The sequence below is a fragment of the Gossypium hirsutum genome, chromosome A03, assembly GCF_007990345.1.
Source record: "Gossypium hirsutum isolate 1008001.06 chromosome A03, Gossypium_hirsutum_v2.1, whole genome shotgun sequence".
NCBI classification, from domain to species: domain Eukaryota; kingdom Viridiplantae; phylum Streptophyta; class Magnoliopsida; order Malvales; family Malvaceae; genus Gossypium; species Gossypium hirsutum.
In genome coordinates this window covers 76,945,910-76,955,645 of record NC_053426.1, presented here as the reverse complement: position 1 = coordinate 76,955,645, position 9,736 = coordinate 76,945,910, and the positions used below count along the sequence as shown (strand labels likewise).

Here is a 9,736-nt window from a genome sequence, read left to right as displayed (position 1 = left end):
GTTTAAACCTCAGACACCTGTGTGGAGGCAATGCACATGCCCGTGTGCATTGAGACACGCCCATGTCTTTTACCCATGTTGAATTATTGGAATTCATTTTTCATTTCGAACCTACAGGGGATTCCACACGGTCGAGCACACGCCCGTGTCCCTGGCCCGTGTCCCTCACACGGCCTAGACATGCTCGTGTCCAAAAATCTAGACATTCTATTTTTGAAGCCATCATCCATCTAGGGGCACACGGCCAAGGCACACGTCGAGTGCTAGGCCGTGTCCTCTACACGGTTGAGACACACGGCCATGTCTCTACCGTGTGTTTACTACCATGCATACTAACCTAAAATTCTAGGTGCATGGGGCACACGGCTGAGTAAAACACCAAGGGGCTGCCCGTGTGCCACATACGGCCTAGACACATGCCCGTGTGTCTACCCGGTAGACCAATTTGAAGGATATATTCTAAGCCTTTGGTCACCCTCCAATATCCATGTACACTTGTTAACCTCAATGGCATTTAACATGGCCAAAATATACTCTCAAACCACCTTAGCATAAGCTATCGCATGTTAACCTCATCTCATTGGTTTAACACATGCTAGGTTATCCCTTTTTGTATTAAGGATTGCCATTTCAATAATCTCATTTTGTACTTGGCTCATTTTAACTCATGTCAAATATGACATAAACCATCTCCAAGTGATTTGGCCACATGTCACATATCCATTCATGGTATATCACATCAACCATCATATGAAACATTCAAGCCCTAACATGATTCATTTGTAGGTTTACAACCTACATCAAAAAGAGGCATATCTCATGGCCATATACAAAATGAATAAGTATATCATTCAAGCCATTACATCGGCTAGCCAAAAGACACATATAACAAAATGACCAAGAATCATATACATGCCATTATAACAAAGTTTCTATATACCAAAGTAGAACAAGTTGATAGTGTTGACAATGCTCTAACCGTCTTCCAATCTTCACAAGTTCGCGAGCTCTGTAAGACAAGGGAGATGAAAGGGGGTAAGCATTTACATGCTTAGTAAGTTTGGATAACAGGAAAGTAAACTTACCGGTTATTTAGCATACAATCATAATAGATATTCATGCCAACATGCATAGTATAATTTCCCTATTACATACACTCGACCATCAAGTTAGTCTCAGGCAAATATATTATAACATTAGTCTTAGATGAGCTTATGAATTCAAGCATTTCTATTCTCATTTCTCATTTTAAACCCATTGAATTTCTAGGGATCTCGATGGATATTTCATTTACCGTCAAGTCATGCAAGTGATCATTTTAAATACGCACTCCCGTGAACCTCACCCTTATGGTTGGATTACCAGTCCAGGCTAAATCCCCCGTGATATAAACTCACAGAGCAATGTCGGGATTACCAGTCCAGGCTAAATCCCTTACAGTGACATATACTTCTATGTGTTCGGATCTGAATTACTAGTCCAGGCTTAATTCAGATCCTATTCAAATTACCCGTCTGGGCTAAATCCATTTTAGCACACATATTCTTCGGGAGGCTAGATCATTATAGGATCACCCGTCTAGGCTAGATCCTTTCTACCATTAATTCATTTTCGAGAAATCCATCAGGTATCCTTTTTATTCAACCTAGACATTTTATTGCAACATAAACTTTTCATGAATTATCATATTCTGCATATCGATATTATAATTTATACATGAACTTACATCTTTAATGTATTTAAAAAAAATAGTTTACATTTAAGTTACGCGAACTTACCTGGTAATCGTTTCGGATTCGAATTTTAGTTTCTCCAAAACCTTTTGTTTTCCATGATCGACCTCTGTAATTGGTTCCTCGGGGTCTATATCAGTAAAAATAAATTTTTAATACCTCACATTGTTCAATTTAGGCCTAAATTTTGCTCTGGCCAAAATAACCATTTTGCCCCTAACCTTTCACACTTTTACAATTTAATCCTTAGGCTCATATAACGAAACGTATGAAATTTCTAAGTTATCCAACCCTTGTCAAAATTTTTCTTGCTTATAACAGCCCACATTTTCTTTCATTTCGCATTTTTCTACCTTTTTTCACAACTTTTACAAAATGGTCCCTTAAGCCATTTCCATGAAAAACTACTTAGTAAAAGTTGTTTACCATCCTCTAAACTCTCATATTCCTCCACAAATCATCAAAACACAAGCATCTCCTGCATGGGTAAACATGAACCCTAGCTTGAAATATGGGTAGAAATAGAGAGAGCATGTTACGAAGATTTTAAAAATACGAATAACGTTAAAAACGGGGGTAGGGAGCACTTACTATAGAGCTTGAAAATGTTGAAAACCCTAGCTATGGAGACCCTTTAATTTTTGGCAGCATGGAGAAGAAAAATGGCTGATTTTTCTTTCATTTTCCCTTTTTATTTAGTTTATTACTAAATGACCAAAATGCCTTTCTTTAATAACTTTTAAAAATTTTCCATGCATGCCTATTTTTGTCCAAAAACTTAGAAATTGGGAAAATTACTCGTTAAGACCTTCTAATTAATAATTCAAATTAATTTCATACAAATTACTTCTAGAATCAAAATTTTACAACTTATCCAATTTGGTCCCTAATTACCAATTGGACACCTTACAGTAATAACTTCTTCATGAAAATTTAAAACATGCTTATTTTCATACCTTAGACCTCATAATAACCATAAAGGAATATTTTAGTGTCGGATTTGAGGTCCTGAAACCACCATTCTGACTAGGCCCAATTTTGGGATGTTACAATTTTCTAGTCATTATTGTCTCTATACTGGCCTGCCAAGCACCATCTTCTTCCACATCTATGCCTCCACGAACATTTTTTAGCAAAGAAGAAAAGTATACCCAGAACATATCAAAGAGGTCATTTTGATTTGAAAAAGGTTTCCTTTTCCAATATGCCCCCTGATAAACGATAATTTATACATATTTTTATCCCATGCTTAGAACATTTATGGGTGGTTTCTCCTTAGATTTGGTGAATTCGATGCTCCTAATCCTTTAATTTCATGTTTTACACTTAGGTGAGCATAGGAAAATAAAAGGAGAGAGAAATGGGCCGAAAACGGAGAAAATGGACCAACATGAGAAATCAACACGGCTCGGACTTCCTCACACGGGTAGTCCACACGGCCGTGTCCATTTGGCAGAATCGAAACAAGACTTACATGGGTAGACCACATGCCCGTGCCTATTTAACAGCCTTGACCACGGTCTGAAGCAATCGTACACGGGCGTGTTACACGGGTATGTCCCTGTCGAGCCCAAGTATAGTCCTATTCGGAAAAGGCCTCTTTTGAGGGCTCTTAGGCATTCTAAAGCCTAGTTAAACACCTGAGGAGGCACTTAGGAAGGGACACATGGAGTAGGAGGCAAGAAATTACTCAAGGAAAGCCGATTGATCCATCTCAGAAGCCAGATTCATTGTCAAGACTGAATATCTCTATTAAATTTCCTTCAGGAGTTTTGGGTTTTCTTTATGTTTTGTTATCTTTATTCTTTTGAGATGTTTTCTTTCATAATTATGAACTAAACCCCCTAAATACCTAAGGGGAATGAAACCTAAGACGGATTTTGTTATTATAAATATTTAACTTGTTATTAATTATGTGTTCTTAATTCTTGTTTTAATATTCCAGGATATTGATTCAAGTTAATGTGCATATTCAGAGGGGCAAAAGTCCCTGTCTAAGAGTAAATTTATTGTAATTAAGTGGAGTTGATTTCACGCCTAGAGATAGGGTGACAAGATTTTTCCGGATTAGGGTGAAATCTAATAAGGGAGTCCATAGATCGAGTTAATGCAACACTAGGGTGTTAATTAGAAAGAGATTTCAATTAATTAACCTAGGGTTAGATGTTATCAGTCTCGAGAGAGATAATAATATAACTTAGGGATTTCTATGGATCAAGTCAAATGAATAAATCATCTGATTCTGAGTTAAATAACAAGTGAAGTCTAGGTGGATTTTTCCTTGGGTATTGTCTTAATCAATCGAGTTTTCCCAAAAGCTTTTCCCCAATTTTCTCTCTGTGCACACTTAGTTTAATTAATTAGTTTAGATAAAAAAATCCCTTAATTTTTAGGCTAGATAATAAAAAGAAAGTAATTACTAGTACTCTTGGTTCCTTTGGGTTTGACAACCTGGTCTTGCTAAAGCTATACTACTGTTCGATAGGTACACTTGCCTTCATCGTGATAATAGTTACTTTCAAGAGTGATTAATTATAAATTTTTAAAACCTCTCACGAATGTCACGTATCAAGTTTTTGGCGCCATTGCTGGGGAACTAAGATATTAGGAACACTCGATTTTTATTACTTTAGCCATTGTACTTTATTTGCAATTTAAATTTTTATTTTCTTTTGTAATTTTTCTTTTATTTGCTCCTGGCAGGTTTTTCTAGTTTATGACCAGAAGAAACCCGTCAGGACCATCACTTTTTGATAGTGCGATTGATTGCACAGTTCGCAGAAACTGAAGAGAAATAAAGCGAAGCTTAAGATACACAGGGAAAGAGCAAGAGGACGATACTCACACCACAACCGAGGAGATGGCTGAAAACCAGGAAAATTTGCTACCTCCTACGATTGCTGCTAATCAGAGTCCTACTCTACGTACTATGTATGATTATGCTAAACCTTCTTTAATAGGAACTGAATCAAGCATAGTTAGGCCTACTGTTGCTATAAATAATTTTAAACTGAAACCTAACACAATTCAAATGATACAACAATTTGTTCAGTTTGATGGTTTGCAGGACGAGGATCCCAACGCTCACTTGGTGAATTTTATGGAGTTTTATGATACATTTAAAATCAATGCCGTTTCTGATGATGCCATTCGTCTTCGGTTATTTCCCTTTTCATTGAGGAACAAAGCTAAACAGTGGTTGAACTCGTTACCACGAGGGTCAATCACTACTTGGGAACAAATGACCGAAAATTTTTTATTAAAATATTTTTCACCGGCTAAAACGGCTAAATTACGTAATGATATCTCTTCTTTTGTGAAAATGGATTTAGAAAAACTCTACGATGCATGGGAGAGATACAAGGACCTTTTGAGATGATGCCCTAACCATGGGTTACCACTCTGGCTACAGGTTCAAACATTTCACAATGGCTTGAATCCTTCGACTAGACAGATGATTGATGCAACTGCTGGTGGAATTATCAATAATAAGACACCTGAGGATGCTTATGAATATATAGAAGAGATGTCACTGAATAATTATCAGTGGCAAGTCATGAGGACAAAGCCAACAAAAATAGTCGAAGTTTTTAACATCAATTCAGTCACCATGCTCTCTAATCAGGTAGAACTTTTGAATACAAAAATTGACGATTTTCTTGGTTCTTCACAGGTACACCCAGTAATGCAGTGTGAAGCAAGTGGAGGTGGATCAAGCAATTCAGAATACCCACCCTATGGCTACAACATGGAGAACGAGCGGTTAAATTACATGGGTAATAATCCTCGATCTCAAAATAATCCTTATAGTAACACTTACAATGTAGGTTAGAGGAACCACCCAAATTTTTCATGGGGAGGCCAAGGGAATCAGAGACCACCACCTCCAGGCTTCCAACAACCACCCTACCAATAAGAGAAAAAGCCGAACCTTGAGGAGATGCTAACAAAATTCATCTCGATGTCAGAAACTCATTTTTAGAATACCGAGACAACACTTAAGAATCAACAAGCATCGATCCAAGGGCTCGAAACTCAGATAGGATAGCTCGTCAAATTAATATCTGAACGACCACAAGGTAGCCTGCTAAGTAACACTGAATCTAACCCAAGGGAACAACTCAACACAATTACCATCCAAGACAAGGAAGGGTTAGTGGAACCTGAACTAGAAACAAGGCAAGGAATCGTGGTAAGTAAAAGCAAAGGTCAGGTAGACCACAGTGAACAAACAACGGTAAGAAAAGAGTACAAACCTCGTGTGCCATACCCCAATGTGATAAGGAAAGACCGCACAGATGAACAATTTCTTAGATTATTAAAGAAATTACATATTAACTTACCGTTTATTGAAGCATTTTTGCAGATGCCAAACGCAGTCAAATTCTTAAAAGACCTCTTAACAAATAAGCGGAAGTTGGATGAGGCATCGTATGTAGAGCTAAATGCGATTTGCTTAGCCATACTAAAGAATAAGCTGGCCAACAAATTAAAAGATCCAAAAGTTTTATGATTTCTTGTTTAATTAGAAGCTTAGATGTTAATAATGCTTTGGCTGATTTAGGGGCTAGTATCAATGTCATGCCTTACAAAATGTTTAAGCAGCTAGGTCTTGGGAAACCGAAACAAACTAGGATGAGTATTCAATTAGCTGATAAAACAATCAGATTTTCTAGGGGTATTATTGAAGATGTACTCGTTAAAATTGACAAATTTATATTCCCAGTTGATTTCGTTGTTCTAGACATAGAGGAGGATAGTAATGTTCCTTTAATTTTAGGGAGGCCCTTTTTAGCAACTACTAGAATAATAATTGATGTTGGCACAGGTGAACTCACACTTCGTGTGGGAGACGAAACAATCACCCTTCAAGCTCGTAATTCGAGTAACACATCAAAAATTGAAGGTGGTTGTATAAATCATTCTACTAAAACTGATCATGTGGTGCAACCTACTTTGCAGGAAATAGGTTCGAAGAACATACATGAGCCATGTTCAAGCAACAACAAAAGACCTATCTATGAAGAACGAAGGCTACAAATCGAGGAGCTAGATGAATGGCGGACATATAAATAGAGAACACACGATAAACCAAAACCACGCCATGACTAACTAAATTTTCCCCAAATCAATTAAGGTTGTAGACAAAGTGCTATTAGACGCAACAGACCCTTGTATTACCACTTCTGAACCAAATGAAGAAATCCCTCTTATGGTACTTAGCATTTTTCTATACGGTACGGTCAAGGTAGTTCATCCCAAATTTGGCACGTTCAAGGTAAATAGTACTCATCTTAAACCTTATGTTGATAAAATTGATAGTAGGGATGATGAGTGTAAACTCCTCGAACCACCATGACCATGCAACAAGAAAGGTAAGTCGAGCTTAGACTATAAATAAGCACTTCTTGGGAGGCAACCCGAGCACTAACAGTATTAATTTCTTTAAAATTTTAGTTTTTAACATCTAACCACTAACTAAGTCCTTGAAACACAGGTTTTCTAATCCACACGGCCAGGCACACGGGCGTGCCTTAGGCCGTGCTCACACCACGGGAGGAGACACGGCCATGAGGTACGGCTGTGTGGAAATAGGGCAAAATCTTTCCCCAACACGAGATGCGATAAGTTGCCACAGCCGTGCGACATGGCCGTGGGAGAGCCTGTCAAAACAACATGGACGGTCGACATGCCTATGTCTATAAACTGTGGTTGAGACTGAGAATTTAGCACGGGTGTGCGACACACCTGTGCCTGCCACCCGTGCTCAAGATGGATAAAACAACACGGGCGTACACATTTAAACATGGGCATGGGAGAAGCGAACGAAGTAGGACACGACCGTGCGACACAAGATTGGAGATCGGCTCAATTTCTTTACTGTTGTTAGGTCGACTCGGGGTTGGAGATCGTTGGAGGCAGCACTGTAACATCTCAAAATAGGGTCTAGTTAGAATAGTGGTTTCGAGACCAAAAATTTGACATTAAAATATTCATTTTATAATTTTTGAGGCCTAGAATGTGAGTATATGCATGTATTAAAGTTTCATGAAGAAATTCTTTGAGTAAGGTGTTCAATTGGAAATTAGGAACTAAATTGAATAAATTGCAAAACTTGAATTCTAGAAGCAATTTGTATGAAATTGCTATAGGTTACGAATTAGAAGGTCTTGGAGAGTAATTTTCCAAATATCCAAATTTTTGGACAAAAATGGGCTTGCATGGATGAAATTTTAAAGATATGGCATGAAGGCATTTTGGTCATTTGGTTTTTTAATGAAATAAAATGGGAAAAATCAAGCCAAAATCAGCCATTCTTCTTCTCCATGCTGCCGAAATTCTCTTGTCACAATAGCTAGGGTTTTCAAGCTTTCCAAGCTCAATAGTAAGTGCTTCCAAGCCCCATTTTTAGTGTTCTTTGTATTTTTAAAATCCCGGTAGCTTGCTCTCTCCATTTCTACCCATATTTCATGCTAAGGTTCATGTTTAAAAATTTAACCATGCCTGAGTCACTTGTATTTTGATGGGTTATGGAAGAACATGAAAGATGAATATGTGTTAAATATCTTTTCCTAGGTGATTTTCATGAAAAACCCTTGTAGGGACCATTTTGCAAAAGTTGTAAAATCTGTGGTAGAAGTGTGAAAATAATGGAAAATGAGGACTACCACAGGAAGGAAAAGTGTTCAACTAGGCTTGTGTAAGGTACAAATTGTATATGTTTCAATATACGAGCTTAAGGACTAAATCGTAAAAATATCAAAGGTTAGGGGCAAAACGGTCATTTGGATCGAGGGTGAGAATTAGACTTGTGATGTATAATGTGGGGTATTAATGATATAATTTTGTTGTTATAGACCCCGAGGAACAAATTCCGGAGGTCGATCGAGGTAAACGCAAGGTTTCGGAATAACTGAAACACAACTCCGAAATAAATGCCAGGTAAGTTCGGATAACTGAAGTAAACCCCTAAAATGCATAATTGTATGATTTATGAATGCATGATGATTGAATTTATTATTGCCATGAAATATCATAGAAATGCATATTTGATGGCAACATGTGAAAAATGTCTCGGTTGAGGTTGACAAAGGGAATTCGACAGTAACCCATAATTACATGTGATTTGAGATCCTGCATGTGTTGTAGTAAGGATTTAGCCCAGATGGGTAATCTGTTGATCTCAATTATGAAAAGGATCTAGCCCGGACGGGTGTTCCTTGAATGATCGAGCCTCCCGAAGAATATGTCTGCATTATGGATTAGGGTTTGAATTTAGCCTGGACTGGTAATTCAGATCCGAGCTCAGTAAGGGTGTATGTCTATAAGGGATTTAGCCTGGACTAGTAATCCCGACATCACCTTATGAGTTCATGATATGGGGAATTTAGCCTGGAGTGGTAACTCTGCCATAAGATGTAAGGTTCGCGGGAGTGCATATATGCGAAATGATCATTTGTAAGAATTGACGGATAATGGGTATTCCATCGAGATTTCCTAGAAACTCAACAGGATTAATATGGTGTATGTCAAAAAGATGATGAATAATGAGCTCATCTACATAAATTATATGATGCTTTGTTATGTGACTAACTCATTGATTGAGTGCATGTGATAGGGAATCATTTCATGATTGATGATTTTATGATTTAAATATGGATGTATGTTAATTACTCAGCAAGTTTACTTTCCGGTTATTCGAGCTTACTAAGCACGTAAATGCTTACCCCTTTCTTTTTCCCTATCTCATAGAGCTCGAGGACTCCTAAGGACTGGAAGACAATTGCAGAGTCGACACACTATCAACTAGTCAAGCTTTGGTATAAAGACATTTTTATTTTGTTCAACGGCATGTATAGGATTTTTGAGTGACATGGAAACCCGTAAACACTAAATGGGAAATAACCTTTCATATGTGTTATTTGATTTGCCAAATGAGGGAATGTAAAAATATGTTTATCTTTTTGTATGTGGCCATGAAAATTGGCTTAATTGAAGAGGGG

The 9,736-nt window shown here is 37.6% G+C and overlaps 1 non-coding gene across 1 annotated transcript; it reads right to left on the bottom strand.

Annotated features, from left to right (window-relative positions):
- Positions 1-5,022: 5,022 nt before the first annotated feature.
- LOC121225202 (small nucleolar RNA R71) lies at positions 5,023-5,129 on the bottom strand. The gene has a single exon (XR_005923121.1). It is a non-coding gene; the product is annotated as a small nucleolar RNA R71 (small nucleolar RNA).
- Positions 5,130-9,736: the final 4,607 nt, after the last annotated feature.